Source organism: Kogia breviceps, chromosome 2, assembly GCF_026419965.1.
Source record: "Kogia breviceps isolate mKogBre1 chromosome 2, mKogBre1 haplotype 1, whole genome shotgun sequence".
NCBI classification, from domain to species: Eukaryota; Metazoa; Chordata; class Mammalia; order Artiodactyla; family Physeteridae; genus Kogia; species Kogia breviceps.
The window spans coordinates 200,214,539-200,237,698 of record NC_081311.1 but is presented as its reverse complement, the minus strand read 5'-3'; the positions used below and the strand labels follow the sequence as shown (position 1 = coordinate 200,237,698).

General features: G+C 48.3%; 1 protein-coding gene across 9 annotated transcripts in view; it reads left to right on the top strand.

Moving 5' to 3' along the window:
* HDAC4 (histone deacetylase 4) overlaps positions 1-23,160 on the top strand; it is a 289,653-nt gene that overhangs the window by 57,205 nt on the left and 209,288 nt on the right. The window contains exon 1 of one of the 9 annotated variants that reach the window (XM_067027309.1): positions 14,296-14,315. The exons of the other annotated variants lie outside the window; for them this stretch is intronic. The gene's annotated coding sequence lies outside the window, so the exon portion shown is untranslated. Of the gene's footprint in view, positions 1-14,295; positions 14,316-23,160 lie in introns of those variants that run through there. 9 annotated transcript variants of the gene reach the window in all.

The following is a 23,160-nucleotide window of genomic DNA, read 5'->3' as shown; positions in this document are numbered from 1 at the left end:
AGACATCCGTTTCCAGCAGAGGCGTGCCTTCTGATATACCTGCGCAGCCCCGGGAGACTGTCAGGGCCATCGAAGACAAGGGACGTCTGAGAAGCTGTCACCTCACAGGGGAGCCTGAGGAGACTTGAGGACTAAATGCAGCGTGGGGTCCTGGGTGGGACCCTGGGGTGGAGAAAAGACATCAGGGGAGACAAGGGGATCTGAAGGAAATGGCGGCCTTAGTTAACAACCCTGTATCAGTATAAAGAATGGAATAATGCCACGTGCAGCAACAGGGTGGACCTAGAGATGATCACACTAAGTGAAGTAAGCCAGACAGAGAAAGACAAATATCCTACGACATCACTTACATGTGGAATCTAAAAAAGTGATACCAATGAACTTATTTGTAAAACAGAAATAGACTCACAGACAACAATCTTATGGTTACCAGAGGGGGCAGGGGGGGCGGGGGGGGGTGGGGGGGCAGGTGGGGGCAGGGGTAAGTTAGGGGTTTGGGAGTCACAGATGCACACCACTATTTGCAAAATAGTGGTACAAAAAACTATTTGCAAAATTTGCGGTACAGTACAGGGAACTCTATTCACTATCCTGTGATAACCTATAAGGGAAAGTAATCTGGAAAAGAATAGATATGTATACGTGTGTAACTGCATCACTTTGCTGTACACCTGAGACATTGCAAGCCAACTATACCTCAGTGAAGGGTACATGTATATATCAGTATAAGATGTACCATAGTGCTGTCAGACGTTACTAATAGCAGAAGCTGAGTGTATTGGTTGTTGGTGGAGTACATAGGAACTCTGTACTGTCTACTCAATTTGTAATAAAGTCTATTGATAAACTCTGAACTAAAAAAAATAAATTTGTAGATATTCTCTCTTGCTCACTCTTTATTTATGAATGATAGTATACTGTAGGTACTTAGGCACCCAGCTTTTAATTTTTTTCCTTTGGGGATTATTCTAAATGAGTACAAACCAGTTTCATATTCTTTTATGGTTGTACTTGGCCGTGATATCATTCAGTTAACAAGTCACTCTCGGTGGAACCTGGCTTTGTTTCCAGCCTTCCCACTGTTGCTGCCCTAAACAGTGTTGCCTTGAGGGTTCCCATTCCTAAGTGAACTTGACTGGAGTGTGACAGGCCTCTTTTTCTAGATGCACAAACCATCAGTGCTTGGCTTGAATTATGACAAGAGGAAGACACCTGTGACTGCTACACAGAGCGAGAAGAGGAGAACCCCGGCAGCCCAGCCGCCTTTACGTGGCCTCTCTCGGTCACCACAGCCCCTCCCCTGACCCCGGGAATCTGCTTTCCAGCTTCTAACACCTTGGATTAGTTTTTCCTGGTTATGAACTTTATATTAACGCAGCCACAGAACATTTACTCTTTCTGTCTGGTTTCTTTCTCTCAACAATATGTTTGGGAGATTTACTGAGGTCACGTGACCCAGAGTTGTTTGTTCATTTACATGGGTGTGTAATATTTCCCTGTATGACCAGATGGCAATTTATCTGTTCAATTGTTGTTGACACCTGGCTGGTTTCAGGCTGGGGTTTTTACATATAATGCTACTGTTACATTCTCGTGTGTCTGCTGGGCCACATTTCTTTTGATAAGGTATGTGTGGGCCAAACAGATTCTCAGATTTCTCCTACCAGTTTACACTCTGAGAGACCCACTGGCCGCACCCTGGCTGGTGCTTGGGACTCTCATTACTTTTTGTTCTGGCCACTGTGACTTATCTCGTATTTCCCCTATTACCGAAGATGCTGAACATCTTGTCGTATGTGTATCAAAGAGCTAGATATCCTTTCTGGTGAAGTGCCTGTTTAAGTCTTTTGCTCATTTAAAAAATTAGATTGTCTTTGTTTTTTCTACTGATTGGTAGGAGTTATTTTTATAGGCGAGAGATGAGTCCTTTGTTGGTTATTTCCTTGGATGTTTTCTCTAAGCCTGTGGGTTGCCTCTTCACTTTCTTAATGATGCTCTTTGATGAACAGATGTTCTTAATTTTAACACAGTCCAACTACTGGTCATTTTATTTATGCCTGCTTGAATGCCATGGAGATAGCCTATTATCTTCTAGAGGCTTCATTGTTTTACCAGGTGGATCTATGGTCTACCTGGAATTGATGTTTTAAAAAATACGGTGTGTGGTAATAACTGAGGGTTAATTTTCCCATTTGGGTATTTGGTTGGCTCAACAATTCGTTAAACAGCTCTGTCCTTTCTCCACTGCTTTGTGATGCTACCTTGTCCTCAGTCATGAACATACATCTGGGTCTGTTCCTGGACTTAATCTGTGTGCCAGTGAACATGGTCATAACTAACGGAGCTTTATAATTAGTTATAACAGCTGGTAATGTGCGTCCTCCAGCCTTTTTTTGATCATTTCAAAGACTGTCTTGGTTTTTCTTGGCCCACTGCATTTCCATATGAATTTTAAAATCAGCTTTTCAATTTCAGCAGAATAACTACTGGGATCTCGATTGGGACTGCATTGATTTGCATATAAAATCAGTTTATTTGAATCTTCCAGTCCATGAATATGATATTGCTTTCTATTTGTTTGGGTCTTCTTTCATTTCTTCTGTAACATTTTTTGTAGTTTGCAGTGTAGAGTTCTTTCATTTCTTTTGTTAGATTTACTTCTAGGCATTTTTTGGGGATGCGTTTTAAAATTTTATTTGTTTGTTTGTTTGTATTTAGAAATACGATTAATTTTTGTGGAGCCACTTTGTCTGTAGACAGCTTTTAGACTTGGCTTATTACTATACTAGTTTGTAGATTCTTTGGGATTTTTATGTTTACCGTCTGTGGATAGTAGACATTTTATTTTTGTTGCTAATTTTTAAAATTTTTATGTGTTTTTCTTGCTTTATTGCATTGTCTAGGACCTTCAGTCAAATGTTAAACAGAATTGGTGATTGTGAACATCTATGTCTTATTGGAATATCAAGGGAAAATTTGTCAACATTTCATCGTTATGTATGAAACTTGCTATAGGTTTCCTATAATGGTCTTTATCAGACTAACACAGTTCTCTTCTGTTCCTAGTTTGCTGCATTCTCTCACGAATAAGTGTTAAAATATTAGGCTGCACCATATGGTGTGCAGATATTTGATCTTTTTCAGTCTACAAAAATGGCACTTTCATTTGGTTCAACTTAATATACTTTGTTCTGCATCTATTAATCAAGTGATTTTCCCCCTATGTTTGATTAATGTGATGAATTTTCTTGAATGCTTTTTGAATGTTAACCAGCCATACATTTCTTAGTAAATCCAACTTGGTTATAGTATATGATTCTTCTTTTATACTACTGCATTCATTTTGCTTATATTTGGCTTAATTTTCTTCATCTAAATTCATGAGTGAGATTGGCCTGTGGTTTTCTTTTCTTGAAATGTCTTTGTTAGGTTTTAATATGAAGGTTATACTGGCCTCTTTAAATGGAATGAGATTATCCTCTTTTTTATTCCTAGAGTTGGCAAAGTTTTTCGTTAAAGAGTCAGATGGTAAATATTTTAGGTTTTGTGGAACACATATGGTCTCTGTTGCCTATTTTTCTTCTCTCTCTCTCTTTTTTTTTTTTAAACAATCATTTAAAAATGTAAAAACCAGTCTAAGTTTGCAAATTGTACAAAATGAGGCCACAGATTGATTTGGGCCATTGTTTGCTGACCCCTGTTGGATTCTCTTGAAGAGTTTATATAAGGTTGATGTTGTTAATTTCTTTTTTAAATATTTGGAAGAACTCTCTGGCAAACCTACACTGGCGTTTCTTTGTGGGAAGATTTGTAAATTACACTGCCAACTGACGTAGGACTATTCAAATTTTCTATTTTTTCTCGTGTCAGTTTTGATGTGTTTAGTTATTCTCAGATTTTTTTTCATTCTATCTAAAATTTCAAATGTATCGATACAGTTTTTAAAATGCTCTCTTGTTATCTTTTACTGTTTGTAGGATTTGTACTGACATCTTTTTCATTCATCTTGTTTATTTGTTCTTTCTCTTTTTCCCCGCAGGACTTGCTAGGATAGTGGTATTAATATTTTTAAACAACCATATTTGATTTTCTTGATTCTACTGGATTTTTAAAAACTCAATTTCTGATCTTATTGCTGTTATTTCCTTTTTTTCTCTGGGCTTACTTTGCTTTTACTTTTAGCTAATTGAGGTAAATATTTAGGTTATTGAATTATTTTTTCAGATTTTCTTCTTTTGTAATACATGCACTTAAGATTATGATTTTCACCTCTGTGTGGCTTTGCTGGGTTGCACAGGTATTTAAATATCATTTTTCATTATAATTCGGTTTAGAATAACATCTGATTTCTTCTTTGACCCATGGGTTATTTTATTTCTTTATTTCAGCCTCTCGTGAATTTCTTAGTATTTTGCTTTTGTTATTGACTTCTACTTTAATTTCACTATAGTCAAAGAATTTACTGTATATAATTTCAATTTTTGAAAATTCTTTGAGTTTTGCTTTATCATTGTATGGTCAATTTTATAAATATTTTATATATTTGTAGAGGATATGTCAGTTAAGATTGTCAGTTCTGTATATGTCAAGTCAAATTTATTAATCATGATGCTCAGATCTTCTGTTACTTTACTGATTTTGTTGTCTGCTTTTTCTACCAGTTACTGAGAATATTTTAAAATCCCTTTTTGTAATTGTAGATTGGTATTATTTCTCGTTTTAGTTGTCAGTTTTTGCTTTTGTGTATTTTGAAGCTATTTTAAATTAAGCCCATGCAAATTTAGAACTTTATACTTTCTTGTTGGAATAACCAGCATTTTATTATTATGAAGTGTCTGATTTCAGTTTCCCTGAGGGCCGGTCTTCTCCTTGTACTTACTCCTAGTATGTAAGGATCCCAGCTGGGAGCCCCGGGTGTTTACGTGAACCATCCCCCTTGGCAGGCTCTGAACCCATTTCCCTTCCCAGGGTTGGCTTCTCACCCTCCTGGTGGAAGCTTGTATGTCAGCAAAATGCCTCTTGGGGAAAATGGGCTCAAAATATGCCCTCTCTCTTTCTTTCTCTCTCTTGTTTTGGCCCGTCAAGTCCTGGCTGCCTTGGTAGCTCTCTGACTCCAAAGCCTTCATAGTACCTACCTATGTTTTTTATGTTAGCCAGTCTGCGGCAGGGTTGGCCCGACATGAGCTAGTTTGCTGTAGCCAAAGTGGAAGATGAGGTTTACTTATCGGTGCCACATAATGTGTGTAAGGTTTCCCAGGTGACTGTCCGGGTTTGCACTGACCTTTACATTTCAGTGAAATAACTGCTGGGCGTATTTTAAAGTGGACTGAAACATACCTGCAGCCTCCAGCTGCTCTTGTAGCACTTTTCCTGGGATATTTTATGAGGTGATTGATGTCGCACCTTACAAATGTCAAGTGCCCCTATCTGAGTGCAGGGCACCCGGTGAGCGCCTTCCTGCCAGTCTGCGTTCTCCTCCTCCTCCCCTTTGTTTTCACCAAGCTGTTTTCCCTCCAGTGTGAATGAGAAATTCATTCTAGATTTAGCTTGAGAAATATTTTGTAGGACGTTGCTTTTCATGCCATTAATGTCATGACTATACCAGCAGTGGTTTCCCCGCTCGGCAGAGTAGAGCTCAGATGCAGCACCAGGTCTCTCTCGGCCTCCTTTTCATCATGTGTCAAGCGGGGGGTGGGGGGGCGGTATTAAGTGATATTTTAGTTCCTTCCGCCTCTGAGATTCCATGATTCCCACGTTCACGTGGCAGCCAAGGCTGGAAAGGTTGGAAGTAAGCCACAGGTCAGCAAATAACTGCCTGGGAATTTTTATATGTAGGGGTAGGGGTGTAAGACAGCTTCTCTTCTTTAATGGCTTTTTGGGGTCGGGGGAGGCTGTGGGTGGAATCTGCTTTTCAACATTAAAATTTACCTTTTCTGTTTTCTAATCCATTCTTTTAATATAATATGGTCAGGTTATAAATGCCACGTTTGGTTTATAACATTGAGAAGTACATTTTATTCCTATAGTTGCTAATTTAAATCATTTAAAAATAAATGTGATTTTACCTGCAAATAATTGAATTACAGAGTGCTAGTTTTAAGGAAGCCAGCGTTTTCCTCCCCGCGGGAGGTGAGGCTCTGTGACCGTCTCAAACAGCGCTGCAGTCAAGCAGTTACTTTGCCTTTCTGGAATGCAGGCGCTCCCTAGAGGTAGCAAGCGTGAGGGCTGGCGGACGTGGGGGCCCTTCCTCGGGGTTCACGGCAGTCCGTGTCTACTTGGTGCTGGAGAACAGGCGCCTGGAAGGGTGGCTGACTGTGGTGCTGACAGAGGGCCAGAGCCCAGGCAGACCTGCCTGGCGACACTCCTCCAGGTGGCCTCCCGCCGCCCCGGATGCCCCGCACGGGCGCCGAGGCCCGTGTCCGGGCAGCTGGTGAGGGCTCCCGGCGGTCCTCGTTCAGGCCTTGGGAGCCAGGCGGGATGTGCCACTTCCGCTGGCCAAGGTGGCTCCTGCTCTTGCGCGGGAACTCCTCCCTCGCCATGGCCTCCTGGAGTACCTCGTCCAGGTCCCCGGGGTCCCCACAGACAAGCCTCCACGTGTGGTCTGGGAGGTGCCGAAGCCAGCGCCCATGGTGGCGGGTGACACGCCATCGTGACACGGGGGGGGGGGGCTTCGCTGGAGGGGTCGGCAGTTGGTAGGTCGTTCGTTTGTGGAGGGGCAGCGGTGCCTTCCGGGTGGCGGCACGGCAGTGGCCTTGCCGCCCTTGTCCCTCTCCTTGTCCCCACCACAGCCGGAAGGATGGCGGCACTTGGGTGACAGGTGGGGCCCGAGCCGGGGCCCGGGACGCCGCACTCGGGCCCTCACAGCGCCCTTCTACCAGCTCCCCTTTGCTCTGTGCGTGGCCTCCGGCGGTGAGGGCTGCGGGGCGCAGACCCCGGCCCTCCCTGGGTGGCTGGCGCCCCTCCCTCTGGGCTTGGCTTCTCTCTGAGGGTTGAGGACCTGCGAGAAGCTCTGGCCCCGGGGGTGCGGTGGGGGAGGATGAACAGGGGCAGGTGTGCAGCCCGGGGCCTGGTGTGCCCGGCCTGGGAGCGGCTGTCCTCACCTGGGCACCCAGAGCCCTTGGGGGCCCAGCACCCAGCCCAGAGCACCTGGCGAGTTTCGCTTTAGTCGCCCTTGTCAGCCTCAGGCCCTTTTTGATAAACATAGATACCCTGTGTCTTTTAATGTTTGAAACTTCAGAATAACTGACATCATTTCTCAAAGCAGATTCCGGCGAGGGTGTTTGCATGTCAGGCCGGCGGCCTCCCGTCCCCCAGCTAGAGCCAGCTGCCCGCCTGGCCCAGAACATCCCGGGGCACGGGCGGCACAGAGAGGGGCTGTGAGCTGCCGGGGAGCCCAGCGAGAGGAGGGGCGCAGAGAGGCCCGTGGGACGGGGGCTGGTGTGGCCTTGCTCCCCTGCCTGCCCGGGCGCACGGCTCTCAGGTCCGCAGGAAGGCCTGCTGCACTGAGACCAGGGACCAGCGCCAGACGTATGTATTTGAACGTTTTTCTCTGGTGATAGGGATTGTAAAGTTTAAAACCCAACTCTTGGGAAAGGCATTTTGCCAGCGTGACAAGATTTCATTAGGAGAACCTGCCGGCAGGCTCTGCTCAGCCGCCAGTGGTCCGCTTGGACTGTCCGGATGCGGCCTTCCGGGGTGGCCTGGGCCCAGGGAGGGCCGGCGCACAGCCCTGGCTTCTTTCACTGCGGGGAGAAGTGGCTATAGTGGCGGGCAGGGCCGGCCACGCGGCGGGACTCCCCACCCGGTTCTGGGGCCCTTGGTCCCCTGCCCTGCGCTCCGCCCACGCTCCACCGGTGGCCTGTGTTTCCTGGGTGTGCTGCGGCTCCCGGGCGGCCCGGGGCCTGGAAGGAGAGCTCAGCTTACAGTCTCAGCCCATCAGGCAGGGCGGTGGCTGCCAAGTGGTTTCTTAAAAAGAATTCCTCCTCCCCTGATTAATTTCTGGCACGCAGAGTCGGGGAGCTCTTGCGTCAGTAAATCGTCATAAACCCCGCGTTGTCTGGATCCGACATAAACAGCAAGCCCAGCGCCACCACGCCTGACTCTCAGCCAGCTCAGGCCACTGTCGGAGCTGCAGAGGGGCGGCTGGAGGAGGGGAGCCAGCACCTCCGTGCTCGCGGCGAGGCCCTTTCTCCGAGGGCACCAGGCTCCGCAAACGCACGTTCTGTTGTTGAGGCGTGTGCCGGGCACAGATGTGATTTATGTACTGGAACGTTTGTGCTTCTTCACCCCGTTCTTCTGTCTTATTGCTACGATGGCTTCATCATCAGGGATATTTACCTCCCTCCAACGGGCCGTCTGTGTGTGAGGTCTCAGGGCGTCATTCCAGCCTCTCTGAAACCCTCACCCCTCGGATCCTAAGGCTCCCTGGAGTGCGTTCTGTCAGACTCCTTCTAAGGCTCTTTCACGGGCGCTAGAGACCTTCCGAGAGTCCCTGGGCTGAATTCATCCTGATATTCTTTCCGTGGAACCCTCTTCAGCTGGGGCGCCCCGGCAGTGCTCCTGTGTCGTCAGAAGGGGCCAGAAACAAAGGAAATGCGGTCCCCAGTCCCCGGTTTACTAGCTAGCAGGCTCGGGTCTGTGTCACAGCTCCTCCATGGTTACTAGAAGAACTTGGGCCTCCAGTTGTTTCATGGGTGATTCAGGCAGTTGGCAGATAGTAATTGAGCCCTGCTACAGGTGGGTGATGCAAAAATCGTGGCCTCCAGGAGGTCTTCAGGGAGCTTGCATCCCTAGTGGGCACGTGAGAGGACGTCCCGGGACGGCGGCAGCTGCTGAGGGATGTGCAGTGAGGGGTCCGGTGGATGGGCCTGGGGTGGGCCTGCATTCACCTTCAGGAGAAGAAGTGACGGGCCATCTGGGCCCCTGGGTGGTGGGCGTGCAGGTGAAGCAGTAAGAAGGCAGTGCTCGCCACCCAGGTGGCCCGTGGGATGCTTGCTAGCAGACGCAGGAGGTGTGGGCAGGGTGTGGCCTGCCCTTGAACTTGGGCCGCGGGTTTCTAGGCGCCCGCAGGGCACAGAGTGCGCTCTGGGGAGTTGTGTCCAGGCCCCGTATCCTGATTCCCGTGCTGTGAGCTGGGCACAGTTCCCTGCAGGACACCCTTAGGTAGAACAGCAGCCCCGAGGTCCAGTCCACAGCAGCCCAGAAGCTGAGCCAATCTTGGTTTCAGGGTCTCAGTTTCTGCTGGTTTTCTGCCTGTGCACTCAAGTGGGGTAAGGACCGTGCTTTTAAGGGGGGTCTGTAAGTGAAAAACAAAGGCGAGGTGTCCGTAACACGGACTTGCGGAACGCCGATAAGAGACTGTTCCGGGTGGGCAGCGGAGTCGAGTTTTGCTGCCTGGGTACCACGCCCCACAGAGCAGCCGGGGAGCAGGGCTCCGGAACCCCGTGTGCCTTCCGCCGCAGGAGGAGAAGGCCACACTTCTCTGCTGTGTCCTCCGGCCCTTCGCGAAGGAGGAGATGCTTCTGAGCCTCATTTATGCATCAGTTCACCTAAGTGGGATGGCTGCTGCCTCTGGTGCTGCTGCTTATGGGCCGTGTGCTCAGGGACACTGGCGGGCTGGCGTGGGCTTCCTTGGGGCTCCGCGCATCAGAGGCTGGGAAACACTTGCTCAGGAAGGCCGTTCGTTCGTCGCTGGAGTTAAGCGTGGCGATCTCCAGAGACAGGTGCAGGCTGCTAGGAACCTGTGGCGAGTGATGTGGTCGCCCTTGTTCTCTGTGTCTCGTGTGCGCCTCTGGGTTTGTGTCGTGTGTCTCTTTAGGAACACAGCCGGGAGTGTCTTCCTTGTGGTCGGGGTTGGCGTGCGGGCTGCTCATCTGCCCCGGGTGTGGCCGCCGGGCGTGTCCACCGGTGTTGTGGGTGCAGTGCTCTGGCTGCAGGCTGCTGGCTTCGGGGAGGCCCAGTGGGAAGGCCCAGGAGCTCTTGAGAAAATCACAGAGGTCAGAAAAAATACTGCATCTGTTTCCTTTCCCCAACCGCTTGCTTTGTTCATTCGTTACGTCCTGAAGAGGATTTCATAGCAGTTAATAAAATGGTCCCTTATTCTCTTCTGATGCTTGGGTATTATTTCAGTCTTTTTATGTATAGACTGTATACATACATAAATCACGTATACCGCTTTCTTTGTTCACTGTGGTTTTTTAATTGTTGTGAAATATAAATAACATAAAATTGACCATTTGAACCATCTTGAAGTGTACAGTTCCATGACGTGAAATATGCCTTCACAATGTTGTGTGATCATGACCACCATCTGTTTCCAGAACTTTTTCCTCATCCCAAACAGAAACTCTGTCCCCATAAACAGTGACTCTCCATTCCTTTCTCCTCGTTGGCCCTAATAACCTCTGGTCTACTTTCTGTCTCTAAGAATGTGTCTGTCCTGGGGATCCCATACAGGCGGAATCGTACATTATGTACCCATTCGTGTCTGGCTTATTTCACTTGGTATAGTATTTTCAGGGTTCATCCATGTTGTACCATAGGTGAGAATTTCATGCCTTTTTTAAGGCTGAATAATATTCCATGGTGTGTATCGATAACATTTTGTTTATCCATTCATCCATTGATGGACACTTGCGTTGTTTCCACCTTTGGGCTCTTGTGAATAACGCTGCTGTGAACATTGATGTGCACCTGTCTGTCAGACTCTCTGCTTCTGCATCTTTTGGGTAGATACCTAGGAATAGAACTGCTGGGTCCTATGGGAATTCTGTTTAACGTTTGAAAAACCATTGAACTGTTTTCCAAACAGTGACTGTATCATTTTACGTTCTCTCCAGCAATACCAGAGGGTTCCAGTTTCTCCGTCTTTCCTCCACATTTGTTATTTTCCTTCTTGGTTGGTTTGTTGGTTTGTTGATAATAACCGTTCTAGTAATGTGAAGCGGTATCTGACCGTGATTTTAATTTGCACGTCCTTGATGTCTAATGAATTGAGCGTCTTTTCCTGTGCTTGTTGGCCATGTGTATCTCTCCTTTGGAGAAATGTTTATTCAAGTCCTTTGTTCCTTTTTTTTTTTTTTTTTTTTTTTTTTTTTTTGCGGTACGCGAGCCTCTCACTGTTGTGGCCTCTCCCGTTGTGGAGCACAGGCTCCGGACGCGCAGGCTCAGCGGCCATGGCTCACGGGCCCAGCCGCTCCGCGGCATGTGGGATCTTCCCGGATCGGGGCACGAACCCGTGTCCCCTGCGTCAGCAGGCGGTTTCTCAACCACTGCGCCACCGCGGAAGCCCCCTTTGTTCCTTTTTGAATTGAGTGGTTTGTTATTTTGTTGTTGAGTTGGAGTTTTCCATATATTCTGGATTTATGTTTTGCATATATTTCCTCCCATCCCGTGGGCTGTCTCTTCACTCTATAGTGAGTGTCCTTTGATGCACAAAAGTTTTGAATTCTGATGAAGTCCAATTTATCTGTCTTTTTCCTTTCTTGCCCACATCCTTTTCCTGTCATGTCCAGGCTCCCACTGCCAATCTAATGTCATGAAGATTTCCCCGTTTTCTTCTAAGAGTTTTATGGTTTTGGTTCTTATATTTAGGCCCTTGATCTGTTTGGAGTTCATTTTTGCATATGGTGTGAGGTAGGGGTCCAGCTGCATTCTGTGTCTTTTGGATATCCAGTTGTTTCAGCACCATTGGTTGAAGAGGATGTGGCTTGTTTAAAGTTTTTCTTTGGAAGCATCCTGAGCTACAATCCCAGGTCAGTACAGCTCTTGCTTTTCTTAAACGGGGGTGTTGTATCCACATTTACAATTTCTCCTTCTCCGGCTCCAATCCCTGCCACTGTGTCCCCGAGTCCACACCTTATCCACACCTCCCACCCCCCTTATGTTTTGCCCACCTCTCCAGGGATGATGGAGTGTTTGAGAATGGCTGACACAGCTTTATATAGAAGACAGAAGAGGCGGAGTTCAGCTTAGGCTCGCTGCCGATGCCAACTGTTACCCATTGCCTCACAGAATCGAGGCTCTGCAGCCACTTTCTCAGTTTGCGCATATGGAATCTGATTGGTACCTGCCCAGGGACCCAGGGCTTGTGGCCAGTACATGATGGCAGGCGGGCTGCTGGGCGGGGAAGCTGCGGGGTACACACACAGACCCCCTGGCCTTGCCCAGTGCCCGCCAGGGCAAGCACACGATAGCAACGGCCTTCACAGGGAACTTTATTTATACAGGATTGATTTATTTTATTTAAATGAGTTTCAATATTGCTGTTCTTATATTTAATTGAAACTATTTAAAGACCCGAGTTGTTCTTTCCTCTTGGCTTTCATTTTCCTTCTACTAACCTTTCCGTTTCTGAGAATGTGCAGAGCAGATCTCTCTCTTCACCGTGGTGATTTGTAGCAGGATCGGTTTTCTTGTTGGGTGCCTCCGGGCTGTGTTTCTTTCCGCTAATTGTGGTTAAATTTTGGACTTTGCATGTCCTATTTGGGTTTGAAATTCAGGATCTTCTGAGTACTTTCTGTTTGAAAATATTCCTCAGATACCAAAAGTTTCCTGTTGCTATACTACAGCTATTTCTTTTCCTTTTTTTTTTTTTTTTTTTTTACCTCCCATCTAATTTCACACTTTCAATTGTGTTAATCCTTAGCCCTTAAAAAGTTATATCAGCCTTTGTCAGTGCTTAATAAATGCACACCACTGTGTATGTTTCCCCAGTCATATAGGCATTTTGTAGCTTAGATTATAGGGGAAGCTACAGCAAATTTATTTTGTTCTGAAATTGTCACTGTTTCTTATAAGAGAAACATTTTAAGAGGAATGCGTGTTCTTGCCTTTTTTTTTTTTTTTTTTTTTTTAAACTGAGTTTTATGACACTTCTGCCTGCCTGGGAGGCGGGTGTTTCTTCCTGCACAGGCCCTGTGGGTGTGTGACCTGGCTGTCCCCGAGCACGTCCCTCTCCGGCACTGGGCCCGAGCTGTTGTCCTTCAGATGCTTTCTGCACTCCTGCCAGATCTGCCTTCCCCTCCAGTCCCACCTGGGGAGGAGACAGAGAGAGAGGTGTGGACGCAGGCCTTCCTCCCCCATTTCTGCACGATGTGTTGCACTGTCAGGCTGCACATGCTTGAAGTTGGGAACTGAGCTTTGGGCCTCTGTGAGCTTACCTCGCACCCAGCAGAGGTCCTTCTACAGAGCAGCCTCTCAAAGGATCGTCCAGATTTGTCGTATTGTTTTTGTTTTCCTGAAAGCAGTTTATTTAATAAATGGGAAGAGGGGTCCCCAGCCCCCTTGGGGTGGCCTGTAAGAGTTCTGAGATGTGGCTTTCCTTGTCACCGTGCTCACGTGTCTGCTGGTCCGGGGGAGCAACAGTGGTGACAGTGCAGGTGCCCCAGCCGGCAACAGGCCTGATGCCACACCGCACAGCCCCGGGCTTCCTCCCCGTCGGGCATTGCACGGAAAAGCCAGTTTCAGTTAGGAATGTTCTTGATGAGGCAGGACGATTGTTACTTCTGTGCAGTGTCTACGTCTCTACCCTGGAGGTGCAGCCTTTTGAATATTCTGAGTGAAGAAGGGGACCTGCACATAAAGCACTTGTGCAGGCGGAAGTACCGTGATCGGCTCAGCGAGCCAGTTGCCAGCTGAACTAACCACTTTTTTCAAGGGACACCATTCTTACCGGAAAGAGCGACTTACAGATAAACTGTGGTTTTTCAGACTTGAGTACCTGCCAGATATTTCCTTTAGAAGGAGGTTCGGCTGTCGCTTTAAGGAAGACAACTGCCAATGATAACGTGTCAGCTTTCAAGTGGAAATTGGCGTTCTGGAGCATGTGCGGTCCCCACTTGGTCTCTGCTGACCCGTGTCACCCTGGGAAGCCCTCACAGAGGCAGCTAGCTCTTTCCCAGGATGAGTCCCGACGTCGCAGACACAGTGCGGGTCTGTGGTGTGGTCAAGGGCACGGAGCTCGCCCAGGACAGCGTCCCACCTGCGGTGGCCGCGGCTGCCCCGGCCTGCCTTCCGCGTAGCATCAGGCGAGTGCGCCCACAGCTGTCCCGGAGCCGCAGAGATGCTCCCCCTATTCCAGCTGCGTCTCTGAGAGGTGGTTTCCCGCATCGCTGCCACCCAAACACCTGTCACAACACGCGGATCTTGGAAGCAGAGGTGACAGCTCCCCTCCTGAGCGATGCTGCGGGGGTTTGCAGGCAGCACCTCCTTCCACCAGTTGTTTTCGGTTTTGGAAAAGGCGCTTCTTTTTTCCTAAGAAGAGGCGATCTGTGTTAACATTCAGTGATGTTCATCATTATTTTAAAATGAATTAGGTAAATATTTTTAAAAACTCTCAGTTTGAACTTCTAATATGGTAAATATTGATAGGTACAACCACGTAACGGAAGCTCTTTGGGGTCCTGAGTAATTTTTAAGAGGGTGGAGGGGCCCTGAGACTAGAAATTGTGGGAACTGCTGTGCTAAGCCATCTGGTGTGGACAATCATATATTTTTTTAAGGCACTTAAAAGGACTTTCTACTTGGTGTTCTGATCCTAAGGCCCCGAGGAGGCCGAGGAGGCGTGCCGGGCTGTCAAGGGGAAGTGTTGACCTTAGCGGGTGCGCGTGCGCCTGTGCGGGGATGCGGGGCGGTACACAGACCTGGCAGGTCAGGGTTTTTCTGGGGCCCGCCTGGGTGGGCAGGAGGTCTCAGGGGTGACAGGAGCCCCGCAGGGGGCCCACAGACTCTGCTAAATAGGAGTTGTAGCTATTTAAAGTAATCAATGATCTATGCATGCATTATATTTATGTTACATTGAATTATAGATTATTATGGCTTAGTCCATAAATAAATACTAGTTGATGAAGAATGAATTTGATAGATTTTTTGTTCTCACTTAACATTTTGTCACTTCGCAAGAAAGCAAAACTTCAGGGAAGACAGTGGACCCATGTGGATCTTCAGAAAAAGCTGCTTCTGAACCCAAAGCCGTCAGAATGAATACAGTCACAGTGAAGAGAAATAACAACCTTCGAAGTGCCAGGCAACAAAGAAAACAAACAGGAAGAGCAGGGGGAAATCTGAGAGCCCAGAAGAAGGTCCATCCAATGAGAAGTTTAGGTAGAAACGCTCAGTAAACGAACGTTTTCTCCCTTTTTTTACGTAAACGTGAGAATTTGCAGCGCTCCTATAAACTTGAAGCACAGCCTCCCTGGACTTCATGGGCCCATGACAGTGTGCTGGGGGCCGGTGGTTTGTTGGTAAAGGACCCGAATGAAAATTTCTTTTCTTTTTTTAAAAATTTTATTGAAGTCTAGTTGACTTACAGTGCTGTGTTAATTTCTTCTGTGCGGCAAAGTGACCCAGTTATACATATATATATTCTTTTTTACATTCTTTTCCATTCTGGTTTGTCACAGGATGTTGAATATAGTTCCGTGTGCTCTATGGTAGGACCTTGTTGTTTATCCACCTTATATATATTAGTTTGCCTGAATGTTTCTTAAAAGCACCTAATACTTAGGATATTACTCAATATTTTCCCAAAGCTTATGCGATGTCAACCCTCTTTAAGATTGCCTCTAAACCTAGAAAAATGTTATCAAGTTTTGTGAAACTGAAAGTGCCTTAAATTCTAGAACCTGCTGGAGAAAACAATGAAACAAAAATTATATGCAAATTGTACTTATGAACAGAGATGTAAAACCCTACACAGAATATTGGGGAAAAGAATATGAGAGCACGTTTTATAGTTATTCCTTAGCAAGGGTTCTGTTGCAAGAGTTTTGTTACACAGGGGAAGTATAGAATTCATGGAAATACGGGAAAATGTTTTTTTAAAAATAAAAAAGATGAGATAAATATGTACTCCAGTTTTCATAGTGAATACAAAAATAAATCCCCGAATTGGGAGGAAATAAGCAGTTTGTATAAATAGTTAAGGATTATTTGAAAGCAGAAGCAAGCCCCCACCCCCTTTTCTTTTTTTTGGTTCGTGGGCCTCTCACTCTTGTGGCCTCTGCGGAGCACAGGCTCCGGACGCTCAGGCTCAGCGGCCACGGCTCACAGGCCCAGCCGCTCCGCGGCACGTGGGATCTTCCCAGACCGGGACACGAACCCGCGTCCCCTGCCTCGGCAGGCGGACTCTCAACCACTGCGCCACCAGGGAAGCCCAGCCAGCCTTTTTCCTGGTGGGAAGCTCTAGAGGACCTTGTCCTAACAAGAGCAGGGTCCTCAGCCATCTATTCAATACGGTAGAGATGTCGACAATTTCAGTAAGATGTGAAAACCAAAACAGATGAACAGAAAACCCCCAAAGACTCAGTACATTCATGGATTATAAGAAACCCACTATAATCAGCCTATTTTGTATTTGCCAATAATGAAAAGTTCGATAACAAAGTGGATAGTTTTTTTTTTTTTTTTTTTGCGGTACGCGGGCCTCTCACCGTTGTGGCCTCTCCCGTTGCGGAGCACAGGCTCCGGACGCGCAGGCTCAGCGGCCACGGCTCACGGGCCCAGCCGCTCTGTGGCACGTGGGATCCTCCCGGACCGGGGCACGAACCCGCGTCCCCTGCATCGGCAGGCGGACTCCCAACCACTGCGCCACCAGGGAAGCCCTGTGGATAGTTTTGATTACATAAAATTCCAGATTTCTGCATAGCAAAAGGGTCTCAAAAATTACATTTCCTCATTTCCGTATTTAGTCCGTTTGGGCCTACCCATGTCGTCTGTCAGGGGCTGGTGGGGTTCAGCATCCCATTCTCTGTAGTTCCCTCCAAATTTATTTTTTGTATTGATTTATCACTTTCTAGCCCACTTCAGTTGTACCTTTAACATTTTTTCCACACATATTTATTTTAAATTTTAATTATGAAACATTTTACCTATTAAAGAATGTAATGAGCATCATTTAAAGGAGAAAATAGAGCCACGAGCAGTGGGCTAACTGCCCTGTGTAAGGCAGAGGTCACTCTCAGGGCTTTTACATGTTTGCTTATCACTCCTTGGCTTTAAAAAAATGTTTATGTACATGTTCCTCAGCAATATGACTTTAGTTTTATTACATGTTTGTGAACTTGATGTAAATGGAATCATACTGTATGCTTTATGATTTTTTAAAACAAAACTATTTTGGTGACTGATTCATGTTTGCACGTAGCTGTAACTGAGTAATTTTCACTGGTGCTGAGCAATCCATTTTCTGAGTTTTCACCACTTACTCCTTTTCCTAAGGATGGCCCTGCAGCTGGCCTTGGGGTGCTGCTACCTTCAATCATGCATGGTAACATCCTCCTCAGTGTTTGCTGGCGCTCACCTGCAGCTGGCCTTGGGGTGCTGCTACCTTCAATCATGGCACGGTAACATCCTCCTCAGTGTTTGCTGGCGCACACCTGCAGCTGGCCTTGGGGTGCTGCTACCTTCAATCATGGCACGGTAACATCCTCCTCAGTGTTTGCTGGCGCTCACCTGCAGCTGGCCTTGGGGTGCTGCTACCTTCAATCATGCACGGTAACATCCTCCTCAGTGTTTGCTGGCGCACACCTGCAGCTGGCCTTGGGGTGCTGCTACCTTCAATCATGGCACGGTAACATCCTCCTCAGTGTTTGCTGGCGCACACCTGCAGCTGGCCTTGGGGTGCTGCTACCTTCAATCATGGCACGGTAACATCCTCCTCAGTGTTTGCTGGCGCTCACCTGCAGCTGGCCTTGGGGTGCTGCTACCTTCAATCATGCACGGTAACATCCTCCTCAGTGTTTGCTGGCGCACACCTGCAGCTGGCCTTGGGGTGCTGCTACCTTCAATCATGGCACGGTAACATCCTCCTCAGTGTTTGCTGGCGCTCACCTGCAGGGGCTTTTGAGGGTCCCTCCCTGGGAATGGGATGCTGGGTCACGATGCCAGTCCGTCCCCAGCGTGGCTGCACGGCGTCCTCTTTCCCTGACCCCCACCATGGCTTCCTGCCAGATGGCTCATGAAACTGGATCTCGCTGTGCTTGCCCTAGATCGCCAGCGAACTTGAGCATCTTGTTTGGGGCATTTGTAGCTTCTGATTTGAAGTCCCATTTTTCTGTTCAGCCGTTTGTTCTCTTTTCCTGTTCATCTGTAGAACTGATCTTTCTGTGTGTGTCTGTGTGTGCATGGGTCTTATAACAAAGTCATGGTTACATGTGTACGTTGCTTTTTGCAGATGTGTCTTGTCCTTTTACTCTGTGGTCTTTCTTGATGAATACAGCTTCTTAATTTTAATCTTATATTTATTTTATTTGCATACCATTTCTTCTTTTTTGATCTTACTCTGCTGAAAGTAACAGCCTTTAGAAGTTTCTTTAGAAGTTCCTGCAGTAGTAAATTCTGTCATTTTCTGTCTAAAATGGCATTCTTTCCCCAGCACTGTGGTCTGCTATGGCAGGTGGACACTTCTGAGTGGACAGCTGTTTTTCCCAGCACTTTGAAAATATTGTCGGCCCACTAAATGCCGCTGTCACTGTTTAAAGTTCCCTGCCCACATTCGTGTCTTCTTTGTAGGAATCTGCTACTTCTCTTGGTGCTTTTATGATCGTAGTCTTCTAAGCATGTTCTGCATTTTCACTAAGCGTTTTCATTTATCCGTCTTGGTATTTTTTGACTTGCTGAATGTGGAGATGAGTGTCCTTGAAAAATTCTGGGGACGTTTTAACCCTTAACTTTTTCTGTTTGTCCTTTTAACTTTTAATTTTGCTGTAATTTCAGACTTCAAGAAAAGCTGCAAGGATAGTACAGAGAATTACTGTATACGTTTATATTTTTTAAAATAAATTTTTTTCAGGATCATTTGAAAGTTAGTGGTTGAGATGACACCCTTCCCCCCACCCCCCAACTAATCTGTTGACCAGAAACAAGGGCAGCCTGTCCTCAGCTGCTCAGCGCAGCAGTCAACCTCAGAAAACTACCAACCATACAATAGTGTTGTCTCCTCACAGGCCTGATTCATATTTTGCCAGTTGTCCTAACAATGTCCTAGATCTCAAGAGGGCCCTACATGGCATTCAGTGACCCCTGGTTTCAGTATCCGGTGAGGATTCTTGCCTGAAGCTGTTATTGTGATGATGGTAGTCTTGGTGATTTTCTAGTTCTGTCATTCTTGTTAATTCAGTAGTTGGCTTTTTTCCTGTAAAAAAGAACTTTCTTATTTGTTCATTTATTTATTTTCGTTAGTTTGGACTAATGGACTATTTTATTAACTGGGTTTGTTCTCATTGTTATCCTTTGTTACCATTATCTCTTTTGGTGCCCAGATTGTCCTGCTTTGGCTGATGGGAGCCTCGCGTGCTGGCTCCGCTGTCAGACCCCCAGCACTTTTGAGCCCCTCTTACTGTCTGTGATACAGTAACATGTTCTCCTCTCTCCCCGAGCCTTCCCTGCCCCTGCCCAGGAGTCAGCTGAGTCTCCGAGGAGGCCTGGTGTCTGTTTTCAGGGGCTGCTATTTAGGAAGCAAGCTCTGCGTGCTGGATGTGCTCACTGGTCCTCGGCCGCCCAGCGGACAGAGCTGGGACACGGATGTCTGTGCACGCACGGGCACGCGCATGCGTACCGCACACACACGCGCACGCGCACGCCACACACCACCTAGAGCTCCATGAGCCCCCAGCCCTGCTTCCACTCCAGCCTCGCGAGGCCCCTCAACTACCCTTCGCCGCATCCGTCACTCCCCCCCTCCTCCGACACCAGGAAGCGTAGCTCCCTGTCTGCACGGTAGATTTACTTAGTTATTCAGTCCCGAAATGCTCAGGAAGAAACTGCTCATCTGCGCCTTTGTGAGAAGGACACCCACTACCTAGAGTCCAGTACTTGTTTAGGGTGTAGAGTCCGAGTACTGTCCAAATACCACATCCCGAAGCTACGTGGCGTGGTTCTTACCCGCCCCTCCCCGAGCCCACGGTGGTTATATTGTTCATTTGCAGTGTGGTTTGTTGGTTCACGTGTTTCTGCCCGTATTTCATTTTAGAGATTTTTTGGGTTTTATTTTTACTTCTGCGTACGTAAAACATGAACGTGGCTCCTCAGGCCAGTGCTGTACAGGGATCTGGACTCAGGGGTGGCGCCCCGGGTCCCGCCCGCCCGGTGCCTGCGTCCCTCCCCTCTCCCCAGCCCCCTCCCCGGGTCCGCCACCCCGCCCCACCGACACGTCTCGCCCTCCCACGTTGCCCTTATGGACAAATGAGCAAATTAATGGCTTTTATTTTGCCTTCTTCCTTACACAAAACGGACATCCTACAGGTAGCTCTCTGGCGCTTGGCTTTTCCACCCCAGAGCGTGTCCTGGAACCCACCCCCTCCCTCCACGGAGCTCCTCCCCGTTCCCTGCCCCGTGCGCGCGTGTGTGCCCCTGGCTTCCTGGGCCTCCCTCGTGCGTCAGGCACCAAGGTGGGGGCCGGCATCGCCCCGGAGGACCGTGCTCCCCGAGGGACCTGGGGCTCGTGCACTGCCCTGTCGTCCACTTGGTGTGCAGAAGTGATTGTAGTCAAAAGATGAGCAGATACGCAATTTTAATAGAATTTGCCGTGCCTTCCGGGGTGAAGCGGGCGCTGGGAACGTGCATCGCCAGCAGCAGCGGTGCGAGCTGCCCGTTCCCACACGGCCGAGAGCAGAGGACGGTACTTTTTGGCAATCTGATAGATAGGAGAGGGATCTCAGTGAGAGGCCTTTTCTCTATCTTTACGCCTTCGGCCTGGTTTTCTGTCAGGATTCTGGCCTTTGTTCCCGCCATTTTTAAGAGTTCTTTATATGGAAGGGGTATTAGCTTTTATCTGTGAGAGAGACTGCAAATAATTTCTCTCAGTTTGTCAGTTATTTTTTGAATTCTTTAGGGTGAATTCTTCATATTTTTTGTGCTTTTGCCCTATAAACCTTCTCCACCCCCTTCCCCCCCCCCCCCCCCCCCGCAGTGGTTCAAACTTACCAAGTTCTTTTTTTTTTTTTTTTTTTTTCAACTGCATCCGGATTTTGAGTTGCAGTTAGAAGGCCTTCCTCTGTTCCCAGGCCACGTCTTCTTCTGGGGCTTGTCTGTTCCGTCCTCGGCAGGTAGGTCCCTGATCTGCGTGGAGCTTGCTCTTGTGTGTGCTTCGTTCGGATCTAATTTTATCTTTTCCCGGGTGGCCCGCGTTGATCAACAGCCCCTCGCTGTGCAGTGGTTGAGATGCCAGCTTGTCCTGCCCTGGAGCTCCATGAGCCCTGGGCCTCTTTCTGGACGTCCTGCTCTCTGTCTGCCGGATGTGCCAGCATGGGTCTCGGGCACAGGGGCTTCCTAGGTGCCCTCGCAGTCCTCGTGCATTTGGCCTCTGCGTGTCCTCTTCTTCCTCCTGGATCAGGGGTGTGATGGCTCGCCTCCCCTGCCCTTCAGCCCCCAGCCTCGCCTCCCACACCTCTCGTCTCCTTGTCTCTCTGTGCTGCGTTCCCATTTATTTTCTCAGTGCTGGTTTGCTATTCTCCAGTTCTCTCTTCAGCTCTATCTAATTGATTATTTAACTCATTCATTTTGTTTTAATTATCACAGCTTTTATTTCTACAAGTTCCATTGAGATTGTTTTCCAATGTGCCTGGCCATGTTTTGTATTAGTAATAATAGTTAATGGTAAATAGAGAATATCAGTGATGATCTCATTTACCCCTAACACGTTTCTCCGGGGGGAGCTTCAGCTGTTACCATCGCCCTTTGGCAGATGAGAAACAGAGGCACAGAGAGGCTGTGGGACCCCAGGGTCGTGCGGCTACTGAGTGATGGTCCTGGATGGTCACTCTCGCCACCGGGATCCTTGGATGACCCTGTTTGTTTCCTCAAGCCTGCTGTTGAGATGACATCGTGGCCATGTTAGATTTTCCTGTAATTTTTGCACTTTGTCCTGGCCTGACTCCCACTGCCTGGGTTTGTCCCCTGCATTGTGATTTTCAATTGTGACTTTACGCCCATATAACTTTGTACGGATGTTCTTTCAGGGTTGGCAGATAGCATGCTTAGCCAGGGAGGATGTGCGTCTGGTGCCGGGGTTAGTAGCAGCCGCGGTGGCCCCACCTGGGAGGCACTTCGGGATGCAGTTGCCATGGTGTTTGTCAGGTCTCGGGGTTGTCTGGATTCCCCCCCAGCCCCTCGTGAGGTGGTCTGTGATTATGGATTCCCAGGGAGTCTTCTTTCTAGATTTGCCCCCTCCCAACCAGCATCAGGCCCAGGCGTGGACACATCCCTACAGGGGAGCTCCGGCCTCACTCGCTACTGCCCGGACCCCCAGCTTGTTCTCCTGGCCCTGGGGACCTTAAACAGTGACCCAGGGAGCTGCAGCGGAGGCAGGTGGCCTTAGGGCAGCTTCAGGACATGCCCTCGGCTCCACACCCTTCCCTCCCTCTCCGTTCACCCCCCCCCGCCCCCCCGTGAGTTCCTGCCCTTAGAGGGCCTTCCTTGCTCTCCTGCCAGCTCAGCTGGATGCAGAGTTTAGAGAGTCATCTGCCACCTGGCCAGACACAGAGGCTTCTCTCGCTCCCCCCTCTGTCAGCAGTGCCCTCAGCTGGCTTTCTTTCGAGGGCACTTATTTTCACAAGAATCACACTTTGTACGTGATTTCAGGTGGAGGGCCTGGAAGATCTGGGGTGCGGGATGCTGTTACGTGACATGGAGAACTGCCAATAACTGCTGTTGTCGGCCTCCTGAGAGTTTAGGAAGAGTCCAAGCTGCTCTGTCAAAAGTTCTGTTGAATGTCACACTCTGACGTGGAGAATGGGCCCGGGGTGAGCTGTGTTGCTTTAGTCCTGATCTCTATTTACATTCTCAGGGAGGAGGACGTTCCCAGGGGGTGACCATCTCTTGGGTTCTAAGCCCCTCGCTTTTCCGCTGCTAAAATTAGTCACTGACTGCTACAGGGACATTGATATCGGCTGGTTTTGTCAAGTACTTTTGTTGCCTTCCATTCAGAGCCCAGTTAAACATTCGAAATGAATTCAAGCAGAAGCCAGACTCTGCTGTTCAGCACATCTGTCTGCTGGCCACGGGGAGAGGTTGGGCCTGGATGGCGGGGCGGGGCTTCTGGCCTGTGACCTCTCCACATTCCCACGTACAGAGGTCAAGCCTGAGCAAGGGCACTTCTTACCATCAGCTGCTTTTTTAGTCCCGGCCCTCGGGCACCCCCTGCGCTGGGCCACCCACCCCCAT